Source organism: Dasypus novemcinctus, chromosome 31 (genome assembly GCF_030445035.2).
Source record: "Dasypus novemcinctus isolate mDasNov1 chromosome 31, mDasNov1.1.hap2, whole genome shotgun sequence".
Taxonomy (NCBI): domain Eukaryota; kingdom Metazoa; phylum Chordata; class Mammalia; order Cingulata; family Dasypodidae; genus Dasypus; species Dasypus novemcinctus.
The window spans coordinates 4,457,815-4,472,079 of NC_080703.1; positions in this window are offsets into that span (position 1 = coordinate 4,457,815).

Genomic DNA, 14,265 nt, shown 5'->3' on the forward strand with positions numbered 1-14,265 from the left:
AATGTATATCTAAAATTCACATTTCTTTTTTATTGTATGCATTTGAAACAGTTTCTTTCACTCTGCATATTTCAAATGAAAAGTTTCTTTCACTCTGCATATTAAAATAATTTCTGCAGAATTATAACCGTGTTACACTTCTAAACCTCTTACCTGAGGCACAGAGCAGCAGGGAGATGAAGAGCTGAGCCTGTGACACCATCTTGCTCTCCTTTGTCGTGCACTCAGGCCCCATCTCCATGGGATCCCCATTAGTACAGTTCTGAGCAGTCACTCAATTACTGGAGGAACTTATGCAAAGCATTAGGGAGTATGAAAGCAAATGTGCTGTGCAGTGAGTTGTGAAGACAAAGAAGCAGCAGACAAAATATCACTGCCACAGGGAATAAATTGCAAGCTTACAAACAGCCCCTAAATCACTTATGTGCATAACTGTCAACAAAGTTCAGCAAAATTTCTGATTGTAAAGTATTTTTTGTATCATATGTATTTTTTCAAACAATCTGCTACTTTTGAAAACAATAAAGTAATTTTGTAATAGAATCCATGTCCTTGTGAAATTATACTTTCAGAACTTAATTGAAGCATATAAATGTAACAGTACATGGAATATATTCACGTCATTATGTTCAATGAGGACATAGTGTGCAGAGTTTTATCTCTAGCTCAGATTCATTTTTAAATTTTAGCTACTTCATTCAAGTTCTTCTTTGTCATCTCAAAGACTGCTCAGTATTTCCATATATTGAATCTCTGATATTAAATAAGTCAACAGATGGCTATCATCATTCACACTGCAAATAGGTCGAATGACTTCTCTTTCATGTCCTCTCAAATCCAGTTGTCCCTAACAAACCAAAGTGGTCACAGCTCCCCCTGGGGGTAATAAGTGACATAGCTTCCCTGGTGTGGTAGTTGACCTGGTGAAGGAATGTTAGCTAACCTGGGTAAGTCCAACAAACTGGAGAGTAGGTGTTACAACACTGCTGAGCTCAGAGCCCAGCTGGCACATGGATAGTCCAGAGATCCAAGTCTCCTGAGTGCCAAACATAGGTTCAGTAAATGTGACAAACAAGGCATGTGTAGAAAGGTCATATCTGAGTCCAACTCCACCACACTCAGGAAAACAAATTCCAAAGTAGGGCCCACTGGCAAGGCACTGAACTCCATTACCATCTGCCGTGACCATAGAACCTGTGTGTCTCCAAAGCCCTCAGAAGCACCAGTATGTGGGGCTTACTGGTACCTTTACTGTAGAACTATTGTCACTCTAGCAATGGAAACAGTTGTATCATTGATGTAGAGACTCAAGGTTAAAAGAAATAAAGAAAGGCCTAAATAGCTGGAAGAGCATTCCATGCTCATGGATTGGAAGACTAAGCATCATCAAGTTGTCAATTTTACTCAAATTGATACAGATTTATTGCCATCCCAATAAAAATTTCACCAGCATTAAAGAAAAAAATTGAAAACATGATCAGTACATTTATTTGGAAGGGTAAGGAGTCCTGAATAGCCAGAAAGATCATAAAAAGGGAACGTGAACCCTCAACCAGACTTTAAATCATAATACCTACCTATAATGGTAAATACAGCATGATACTGTCCTAAAGACAGACACAGTAGACCAATGGAAGCAGATTTATGGTTCAGAATCAGACCCTCACAGGTATAGTCAAGTGATTTTTAACTAGCCTGTCAAACTCACACAGCTTGGGCAGAACAATCTATTCAATGAAAGCTGCTGAAAGAATTGAACATCCACAACTGTAAGAAGGAAAGAGGACCCCTATCTCACACCTTTCCCAAAAATTAACTCAAAATGGGTCAAAAAACTAAAACTAAAAGCAAGAACCATAAAACTTCTAGTAGAAATTGTTGGAAAATGCCTTCAAGACCTGATGGTAAGTGGTGAATTCTTAAGGAGATAAGAGAAGGACTGAGTGGAGTACTGATGTTTAACGTAGGTAGAAGTTTTAATTAGCTTTACTGTAAAAATGTGGAAATGTATCAAATGAATAATGGGAAGCAGACTTGGTCCCGTGGATAGGGCATCCGTCTACCACATGGGAGTTCCGTGGTTCAAACCCCAGGCCTCCTTGACCCTTGTGGAGCTGGCCCATGCACAGTGCTGATGCACGCAAGGAGTGCTGTGCCATACAGGGGTGCGCCCCGCGTAGGGGAGCCCCACACGCAAGGAGTGCCCAGCGTGAAAGAAAGTGCAGCTTGCCCAGGAATTGCACCGCACACGGAGAGTTGACGTAGCAAGATGACACCAAAAAAAGAAACACAGATTCCTGGGCTGCTGACAAAAACAGAAGCGGACAAAAAGATTTACACACAGCAAATGGACACAGAGAACAGACAACTGGGGTGGGGGTGGGAAGGGGGAGAAATAAATAAAAATAAATCTTTAAAAAAATGAATGATAATACACCGTGAGTAACAGCTAGTTGATAAACGGGGATATGACTGAAAATGGTAGTCTAGTTATGTAAATGCCAATTGACACAATGCTGGCGAATAATCTCAGAACTGGAAAGCACAGTAAACCAAGAGGTGGATGCGAATTGTGGTTGATGGTATAGATGCAAGAATGTCCTTTGTTAGCCAGAGCAGGTGTATGTCACTAGTGCAGGGTGTTGGGAATATGGATAAGCATGTGAATAATACAGTTGGAGTGACCTATGGATTGTGATTAGTAGTAATAATATAATATTCTTGTATCTATGTTAAAGATGTACTGTGCTGATACTGAGGCAATGTGGAAAATGTGAGCCAAATGTGCGCTATGGACATGGCAACAATCAGATGATTTTATTTCATCTATAGCAAATTACACACCGCATTGTGGTGTGTTGATGGAGGGGTGTTGGTTTGGAATTCTGCACAGGTGCATGATTGTTTTATAAGTTTACAAGTTCTGTCATATAAAAATATATTTTAAAAATAATAGGGTGGTTTTGGGGGAAAACACGCCAAATGTAAGATAAGGATTATGAATAACAGTATGATTTTGACAATATTCTTTCATAATTTGTATGAAATGTCTCATGACAATGCAAGGTGTTGGTGGAGGATTGATGTACTGAACCCTTGTATGATGTTAGGCATGTTTGTTTTGTAAGTTCACAACTTTTACTATACACTTTATTTATGTTCATATATAAATGATATAAAGGTAATAATAGGATTGGTTAGGGGAAATACTTTGTTTAATAGTAATATTTTGATAGTGATCTTTAATTATTAGTTCAAAAAGTTTTAAAAACAATGCAAGTTATTGGTGGTAGGGTGAGATGTTATATATGTTTGATGTTATATATATTTGTTTTTTAAGTTCCAACTATTATACACTTATTGTTTATGTATGTTTATGTATGAGTGATATATTTCAATAAATTTTTAAAAAATACCATCAAACATGGGAAACATGTATTTTATATGCATCAGGTTCAGCTCATAGCATTCTTTTTTTTTGTATTGGCTCATTTTGCCTCACAACATCCCTACCTAATAGGTACAATCATTATATCCATTTTATATCTGAGAAAACTTTGCCACTGAGAGGCTAAGTAATTTACTTGAGGACACAGGGCAGAACGAGCAAGAGATATACAAAAGAAATAACTAAATTGTTACTTGAGGGAAAAGGGTCATGGGGAAATTTTCACATATTTATATGTAGGATTAGAAAATTGTGGAATGACCTTTAAATGGAAGAGAATGACAGAGATAATATTCTATATTTTAAAACTTTCTTTTCTTTTCCAAAGTAAAGGTAGAAAGGAGCAAAGGCATTGAGCGAGGCCTGTAAAAGTACACTCAGCAGGCCCTGAGCAGAAGGGCCTGCCTGGACAGAAGGTCCAGTAGTTAAGGAGGGAGAGTGACTGACAAGATCTCCAGAGGAGAGTCTGAACCTGTGTGGCCAGGATTATACCTTTATATCATATTTGGAGGACAATAGCAGGGACCAGAGGAAGGGAAGGAGAATGAGAGGAGCCAAATAGGAAAGTTGAAAGATAATAATAACGGGATTGGTTAGGGGAAAAATACTTTGTTTAGTAGAAATATTTTGACAATGCTCTTTTATCATTAGTTAAAAAGGTTTAAAAACAATGCAAGTTATTGGTGGTAGGGTGAGATGTTATATATGTTTGTTTGCTGTTATATGATTGTTTTGTAAGTTCACAACTATTATACTTTTATTGCTTATGTATGTTTATGTATGACTGATATATTTCAATAAATTAAAAGAAAAGAAGGCACAGCAAAGAGGTAGTTGGTCTATCAGGGTATAAAACATTCTGGATCAGGGCTTTTATTTCCTCTTTTGGAATCTGAAAATAACCATCCAAAGAAGGAAGAAATAGTCAGCCAGTGGTAAAAGACATGTGGTCTAGTAAACTGAAAGCCGTCTGATGTCCAGCCAACAGACATGAGAAGGAAATGAAAGACCATTATGCCTCCACAGTCAGTACTAAAGGTGTAGTGGAAGCAGAGAGGATTCAATGGTCTTGTATTGAAGACAAGGACTGAGAACTTTCTGAGAAGGCGGATTTATTAACACCAGCCAGGCCACATGGACTTTTGTCAAATGTCAAGCCCAGAGTAGAGGTTTCTAGTATATTTTTATACAAGAGACACACATGGTATGGCCCAGGAGTGCTTTAGGAGTCAAAAAGACTTCCTTTGTTAGTTTTTTAGGGTTTAGCCATTTGTTTGAATACAAGCTAAGCTTGAACTGGCATATCGCTCACATTCCATGGTAAGTTTGAATTAACATATCGCCCACCCTCCTGGTAAGTTTGAATTAACATATCACCCACATTTGCCTGGATGTAACTGTGAATGCACGTTCAGTCTACTTTCTTTCTGAATATTTAAAGCCTATAGGATCAATGTTATTTAAGTAGCTTTCTAGAAACTAGGCACACTTGGATACAGAATTAGATAACTTTGAATTCATGCACAGGATATATTACAGGGATCTGCCAGATAACTGTAAACCAAGAGAAAGCCCAGTCAAATATTCTGTTGCCCTTATTAGCAGGCTGAACATGTAATAAAAAATATCAACACCTTAACATTTATGCAATTTGGTTTTGGGCATGGTACATTACATGGCAGTAGCTAACGGATACATTATCTTCTTTTAAATTGCTATTCATTCTGTTTTTTAAAAAAATTGTATTTTGGATTTAATAGCACTATAAAAATAATTTTATAAGAATATTTTATTTATTTCAATCATTCTTCTATTGTAATGCACTTATTTTTATTTTCATGACTGTAGGAAATGTAATTGTATGCCTGAAAAAAACCCAGAAATCAACTTAAGACTCGAATTTTCAAGAAAGTTCAGCAAAATTGACCAATTTAACCAATTTTATCAATCGTACTTTTTCAAAACAAATATCTTGAAAACATAAGTTACATGCATCTGTAAGTGTATAATTTTAGAACTTAATTGAATCTTATAAATATGATGACTAAACCTACATGGAATACGTTCATGTTTTTTGATACATGAAGATGCAGTGCACACGTTTATACATATCTCTGTCTATTCTGATTTTTAGATAGATATTTGAATCCCCTTTTGGACATCCCAAAGACATCTCTGCACATATAAAACAAGACATCTGTATTCCCCACAACACTGACGTTATCTCCAGAAATGACTCACCAAATACTCGCAAGTCACCCGTAGCAATGTCCTTGAAGTCCACTGTTTCTAAAATCATGAATGAAGTGATTAGTAGACCTGAAGTGTGAAACCTCCTTCTACTGGTAATAGGTAAAATGGCTTCAACTCCCAAATCTGATAGAGCAGGTCGTTCGTTGATTCCTTCCCAAAATCACTGATATTTATAGAATTATGCAAAGAAAAATATCATGAACACTTCCAGGCATAGGACAGTAAATTATGAACGAGTAAAACAGATCCCTTGACTTCATAAAGGATTCATTTTACTGAGAGAGGCAGCAGTGCGGCCACTACTAACCTGCTTCTCTGAGATTTCCTCCCCTGTAGCAATGCTGTTACCCAGGATAGGCAGGGCAATGTGAACCCAAGTCCATTCCAGTATCAGTTTGTGCCAGCTTAACAATTTTATAGATAACTAAATTCTTCGTCTCTCATGAGACTCAATTTTCCTCCAGAGAAACCTCCCTAATACTCACAAGTCATTTTCCTTTATGTAAACTGTCCTATGGCATGTATTGTTGCAATTCTAAATAAGAAGAAGTTAATTTTTCTGAAGTTTGTCTCCTTAAGAGCCCATGACCTTAGGAGGTGGTCCCCCTCTCCCATCACTCAGGAATGGTGCTGAACAGACCCACATCATCAGGGAAGGCATTCCTTCTCATCAACACTCCTGTTCTTGGTCCACCACATATTTGGGTTTGGAAGATACAAATAATTTCTCCAGATTTGCCCTCTATACGTGTTTTATTTTCCTGCTCTTACATGAGCTACATTTAATATACATACATAAATTTACTTATTTGACTTCAATTTCTAATATACATTGGTAGATTTCCTGCTTCAATATAATATTATCCCCATCCCATTCTTACACACATTCAAAAATTTATCGTCATGGATGAGTGATAAAACATGAGGTGTCATGCAGAGTAACTGGCCCAGAGGGGTCCACATAAAATGTGGGATAGGGAAAGGTTCCCTTTGAGTAGGGGACAGTTGGCCTCATGCATGAATGAGGAGGGGGCTGGCATCCAAAGATCAGGGAAGAGCACTTCAGACAATGAACAGGACCTGGGTGACGATGGAGTCAATGTTTAAGAAATACTAACGAAACCGTATAAAAGTAGACAAGGACCAGATCTGAGGGAATCGTTAATTGGATGATAGTTTGAGGTTTAGGTTAAGTGCTGTGAGATTACATGGAAAAATATTTAGAATTAATTATTGATTTTATAAGATACTTCTGGGTCATTTTACATGCAATAACACACTGTGGATGCAGAACATGTGGAAGTTGTTTTGTTTCAGCGCCAGCTAGGATTTTAGTTCTTCTATCCTGTCCTTCTTTGAAAGTTAATCATTTTAAAAGTGAAAATTTCCTATGCTTCCCAGTGCCAAAGATTCGATGAGACCCGATCGATCTTTTGTAAATGTTTTTTTAAAATGTATTGTGGTAAGCAGAATTCTAATAAGCCTTGACCACTCCTGCCCCCTGGTACATCCACATGTTCTCTCAACTGTTGAAACTCTAATTCAGTTCCTGTTGTGCTGTGATTTGACATCTATCATTAAATATGTTGACTTTAAGAAGGAGTGTCTATTTTATTATGCTGTTCTGGTCAGAGGCAAAATGCTCAGTTAGATACATAGATGAGTGTGATTTGAAGTGGAAGAATATATCCAAAGTAGGTTGAGGAGAACGGGGTCCATATGACAAGGGATGTGGGCAGGCTCTAGGAGATGAAAGCTGATAGTCAGCAAGGACATGGGATCTCAGCTCTACCACCTGAGGATCTGATTCTGCCACACCCCATGAGCTTGGAAGAGAACTCTGTGCTCTGGAGAGAATGTAGCCCTATTGACTCTACGAATTTAGCCTTGTATCAAGCTGAGAAGAGAACTGTCCACACTGTACCCAGGCTCCTGATCTATATAACTCTGACCTAATAAATTGCTAATTAGACATTTAATGTTAGAAAAATAATACATGTAACTATATGTGTATAAATGTATCAAAATGAAGCACATGCTAAAAGAGAAATCATGATTCCAGATAGAAGAATTATCATCCCATTTACCTCATGACTGAATGTTGCTTCACTTGTCCCTTCTTATACACATGGTGTGCTTTATTCCCTTTCACCACAGATGATTTCCTCATGTGTTACCATATCCACAGGGTCAGGGCTGAATACTGTGCTATGAAAATACAGGTAAGAGCAGAACTAGCTTTGAAGGTTGTCAGGATCTTTCCCCTCTGGTTTACATGACCATGTTTTCTTACAAATGAAGAAATTCTAAACAGGGCTGTTGGTAAGAGGGCAGAGAGCTGGGGACATCCCAGGTAGACCTGAACCACGCTGCTGTCTTCACATTTGCTTAAGACCCTGGAATTTTTCAGATCCCTAAATGTGAATGATTCCTTCTACATGGGAATGTTGTTGTTTTGTCTTGATCTAACAAATAAAATGTCTTATTCTTCTATTTCTTTTATAATGTATAATTCTAAGTGTTTGATTTAATATTGTATACTCCTGTTGTTAAAACGACCAAAAATATCTTAATTATACATAAAACGAACTTGGCTAGTATCTTTGCTGGGCACAGCTCACACTACCCCATGCCCTTAACCTGGGAGTATACTCAGTAGGGGTGCCTCTGTTGCAGACATAAAATCAGACTGAGCAATATATAGAGGCCAATTTACTTATAGCCAGATTAAAAATGTTTCATGTTTCTCAAATAATTCTATATATATATTATACAGAATTGTTATTCCCCATTATAGCTACAGGGCCCCAAGAATTGTGCTCAATTAGCTAGGGCATGAATGAATGAATGTAATGGGTCAGCAAATTGTTAGTGTAAAGACAAAATTAATCATGAATCTTGAAATAATGAAATTTGTTGACAAATTCAGAATATAACATATTATATAATTCCTTACAATGTAAGAATTGCATTAGCAGTGAAAATGACATTATTCTGTAAATGTCACACAATATTCCTACAAAAAAATTCATGGAAACCTAAGGCAACAATGTGTCCAGAATTTCATCCTTGAGCTGGAAAATAATATTAGTGGAAAAGATGCTTAAATTCAAATACCGTCTGAGGTTTAATTATTATAGATGAATGAATGCACCATGGTGACATGAAATGTTAACATTTGGGGAAACTGAAGTATGGCAAATGGAAACTCTGCATTACCTCTGCAAATTTCTATAAATCTAATATAATTCAAAACTAAATTTTATTTTAAAAACACACAGGTCAATATATTTATAAAACTGATTGAACACTGGATGGACCATGCTCTTTTGACACCTAATTTTCCATTGCTTATTCCAAACACTCCTCCTCAAAAAAGATACTTTCATATCTCACACAAGGAACAGCATTGAGAAAGTTTATGATACAAATCTAGAAAATGGTCAACAATTCTTCTCACAAATTCTGTGGTTTCCAAACTCTTGCCATTCAACATAATTGAAGGAACATTTACTTTAATTGTCAGCCCAAGTATTTCAAAATAGTATAATGGAATTTCAAAATTAAATATTGCTGGAGTTCTTGATTTTAATTATTTCAATTACTGCCTTCAGGAATTTAAATAATTCCTTCACAAAAATTTTTTATTTCCAAATTGCAATTCATGGAAAAATGAAAAGATGGCCTTTGTGTCATATCATTGTATAATTAGAGTAAAGGTTTCCCATTGTCACTTTCAAACAATTTTATTGATTCACAATAAGACAGCCAAAAATTCATCCAAAGTGTGCAACCATTGGTATGTGGTTTAATTATGTAGCTGTGAGTTCATCACTTTATCTTTATTAGAGCATATTTATTATTTCAGTAGTAATATTAAGTCAAAAAACAGAAAAACAAACAACAATTCCTTACTCTTCAATCTCTCTCTGTTTCCACTGCTGTACATGCTATTTCTGGCTATTCTTGCAAAATTTTTTGTTTGTTTTATAAGCAGTTTCATTGAAATATATTTACATAAATTGTGATCTATCCTAAATGTATAATCAACAGCTTTAAGTATAACCACAATGTTGTACATTCATAATCTTAAATAATTGGGAATTTCATTACTCCAAAAAGAAAGTCTCCCCACCCCTTAGCATTCCTTCCTAAGCCCTACAAACCCACTAATCTACTTTTATCTTTATAAATCAATTATATTTACATTTTATATAACACCATAATGTAATATGTAATACTCTGTGTCTGGTCTCCTTCATTTAGTATAATGTCTTTTTTTGGTCTGATATTAACATTTTGTAGTAAGAAATTACTTTTGTTCTCAATCAAAGAAAAATGATCTTACATATGCAATTTTACATTATTCTTACTTAACATAACATATTTAGTCCATAATAGTGCAATCACACAGTACTTGTCCTTTTGTGTCTGGCTTGCCTCATGAAACATAATGACCCCCAGGTTCATCCATGTTGTCATTTGTTCCACCACTTCATTTCTTCTTACTGCCATATAATATTCCATCGTGTGTTTACTCCACCAATTGTTTTTTTTTTAAAGATTTATTTATTTATTTAACTCCCCCCTCCCCCGGTTGTCTGTTCTCTGTGTCTGTTTGCTGCGTCTTGTTTCTTTGTCCGCTTCTGTTGTCATCAGCAGCACGGGAAGTGTGGGCGGCACCACTCCTGGGCAGGCTGCACTTTCTTTCGCGCTGGGCAGCTCTCCTTACGGGGCGCACTCCTTGCTAACGGGGCTCCTCTACGCGGGGGACACTCCTGCGTGGCGTGGCACTCCTTGCGCACATCAGCACTGCGCATGGGCCAGCTCCACATGAGTCAAGGAGGCCCGGAGTTTGAACCGTGGCCCTCCCATGTGGTAGACGGATGCCCTAACCACTGGGCCCTCCACCAATTGGTTTCCCTCCACCAATTGTTTATCCATTCATAAACTGGCTTTTTTTGCTGGCTCTTGATGCTGCTATGAACACCAGTGTGCAGATGTCTATTCATGTCACTGCTCTCAGTTCTTCTGGGTATTTAACTAGCAGTGGTATGGCCGAGTCCCATGGCAAGTATACATTCAACCTCCTTAGGAACTGAACTGTCACACAGTCACCACAGTGGCTGTACCATTCTACATTCCCAGGAACAGTGAAAAAGTGTTCCTATCTCTCCTCATCCTCTCCACAGTTTACAGTCTCCTGAATTTTAATATTTTATTGTACTTTAATTTACACTTCCCTAATTGCTAGTGATACCGAACATAGTTTCATGTACTTCTTTACCATTTGTAGTTCTTCTTTGGATAGTTGTCTTTTCAAGTCTTTCTCCAATTTTTTAACCAGATAGTTTGTCCTTGTACTGGTGAGTTATATAGTCTCTTTATATATCATGGATATTAAACGATTATCAGATCTGTGATAGTCAAATATTTTCTCCCATTGCTTCAGTCACCTATAATATTGTCACAAAATTTAGAGAACTTTCTTACACATTACCACTTAGGCTGAAATATGTATGTGTTCAAAGGCTCAAAATTTTATGTAAACTGACACACAATAGGCAGCAATGAGAAAAAGTGTCTATGGAATTATTTCATTTTTGTTACCTACATAAATAAAATTTGCTGTTCAGATCGATATCCATATACAAAAAAAATTGCTATTCAATTATTCTGTGTGTATCTGTGTGTGTGCCTGAGTGTTCGTGTGTACAAATAAGCAATGTGTGAGTGCGTAGGAACACAATTCATCTGGGTGCCTGAAAAATGAAAGATTTTATTGCCTCACAGTTTTGAAGGCTGGAAAACTTAAATCAGGGTATTGGCAGGGCTGTACACCATCTGCATTCTCTAGAATGAATCTATTCCATGACTGACCTCTAGTTCTGGGGGTGGCAGCATAACTCCAATCTGCTTCTCCATGTTCACTTTACCTTCTCTCCTGTGGCTTTGTCTGTGAAATTTCTACCTTCTTATAAGGACAAGGAGAATATTGGAATGGGACCCCATCTTCTCCAGGGTGATCCCACCTTAATTTAACTAATTGAGCATACAATGAACCTAGCTCCAAATAAAGGCATATTTGAGATGCTGGAACTTAGTAGGACTTCAACATATATTTGGGGTGACACATAAATAACTAGTTAATATAACATTTGTAGTTTTTTCCATTGCAATGTCTTTTTCAATTAAGAGATTGTCACAGAATTTAAACATTTGTAAACAGTGATCGATTTATTGTTGCTACTCCCTAGGTTTCATAATTTGTTGGGAAAAGTATTTAACCATAATTGACTGTTGTGTAACCAAATTTGTTTTAAAAATAATCACAAAAATAAATTAATTGAATTCACAACAGTTTTCACTATATCAGCTATTTCACTATGACCAGAATGAATTTTCAAAAGTTTCTGCAATATCATTAATTGCATTACAGAAATTAATAGCTTTTTTTGAAGAATGAGTTGCTAATATAAAATTGGTGTCATCTGTGTACAAAATTACTCTTCCATTATTGGAGCAAGCATAAAAAAATATCATTTCAATTTTCTCTATAGAGAAATGGAGAATCAAAATGAGCAAAAGTATATTATAAGTATATTTAATTTATCTAAATGTAAGTTCATATCAAAGTGGCACATAAATGAACTTTCAACAGCTATACATAGTAAATTTGCCAGTTCCCATAGTCTTAAAATAAATACTTGCACATGAATTGGATGCTTGTGTTGTTTAACAGATTCATGTTTTCTTGATTTCATGTGCTCAGCTCTCCTGGCATACAGTAAGTAACAAATTTTTTTTCTTCTTACATAGTTCACATTTTCAAATGCTTGAGAAAAATTCGGTATTTGTGAAACATGCACTTTCATTTTTTAATCCCACTGTTCACAAAAGGGTTTCTTATGAAAAAAATCAACTATTGCCAAACAATTAAATAAATTCACAAAATTACACAATGCACTCAATGGCAAAATGACTGTAGCAAGGATCTTTTCACTGCCCTCTATTTATTCTATAGCAGGACTGCTGAGCTTCTCTACCCACAAATAGTTTACATATAATTAATGTGTAATTCCCTATATTTTTCAATATCCCCAATATTATGCATTTTTGTATCCCACAAAATTATATGTCCAAATCCTAACAGCAAGTTCCCTGAATACTGAGATAAGTCCCAAAAGGACCCTGATAGGCTCTTATCAAATGATCCCAGTATCCTTAATAAAGAGGAGAATGAACACAGATGGACAGACAGAGGGGAGACGCCATGTGACCAGTGTGTTAGACAATGTCATACACTGGCGGGAAGCCAAAGCCAGCAGTGAAGACAGAGTCATGGAAATGATTCACGCCTGCAGGCTTAAGGGGTAACATGGAACTACCCATTCCAATATCTCAGACTTCTACTCTGAAGAACGGAGACTGTAAATCATTTGGCTGAAAGCACTGTTTGTGATAATTTTAAAAAATTTATTGAAGTTTATCACTACATGAACCTACATAAATAAAAAGTGCACAGTAATAATTGTTGAACTTAAAAGCAAACATATATAACATCATGCAGGACTCTCACACCTCACCCTAACACTAATACCTTGCATTGCTGTTAAAACTTTTAAATCAATGATTAAGGAGCATTGTCAAAATATTACTACTAACCTAAGCATTTCCCCATCCCCCCTATTATTATTATTCTCTTTATATCATTTATATATGAACATACATAAACAATAAGTGTATAGTAAATGTTGTGAACTTACAAAGCAAATACGCATAACATCATACTGGGGTCCCATCGTCAACCCTCCACCAACATCTTGCATTGTCATGACATGTTTGTTACAAATTATGAAAGAATGTTGTCAAAATCTTGCGACCAATTATAGTAAGGACTATATTTGGTGTATTTTCCCCCTACCCACTCTATTATTATTATTTTTATGTATTTCTAAGACAGAAGTTGTAAACTTATAAAACAATCTTGCACATATGCAGAGGTCACAAAAACACCCCTCTATCAACATGCCACACTGTTCTGGAACTTTTGTTACAAATAATATAATATCACCTGATTTTCACCAAGTCCCTAGTATACACTTGGCACACATTTTCCTTACTGACCTATTATCAACACAGTGCATCTTTGGCATAGATGAAAGATTATTATATTATAATAATATCCACAGTCCTTAGATCACTCCAGTTGTATCTTTCCCATACTTCTCCACATTCCCACCATCCTGCAAAAGTGATGCACATTTGCTTTAGGTAACAAAGGACACTATTGCATCTGTACCATCAACCACAGTTCTCATCCACCTCTTGATTTACTGTGCTATTCTGCTCCTAGAATATTCTCTAGCATTCTGTTAATTGGCCTTTGCACACCTGGAGTACCATTTACAGTCACATCCCCATTTATAAACTAGCTGTTACTATGTGTTACTACCCACTCTATACATTTCCACACTTTTCCAGTAAAGCTGGTTAAACTGCTACATACATTAAACATCAGTAGTCCATCTCAGTCCTCCTCTGATCTCCTTTAAGAATCCACA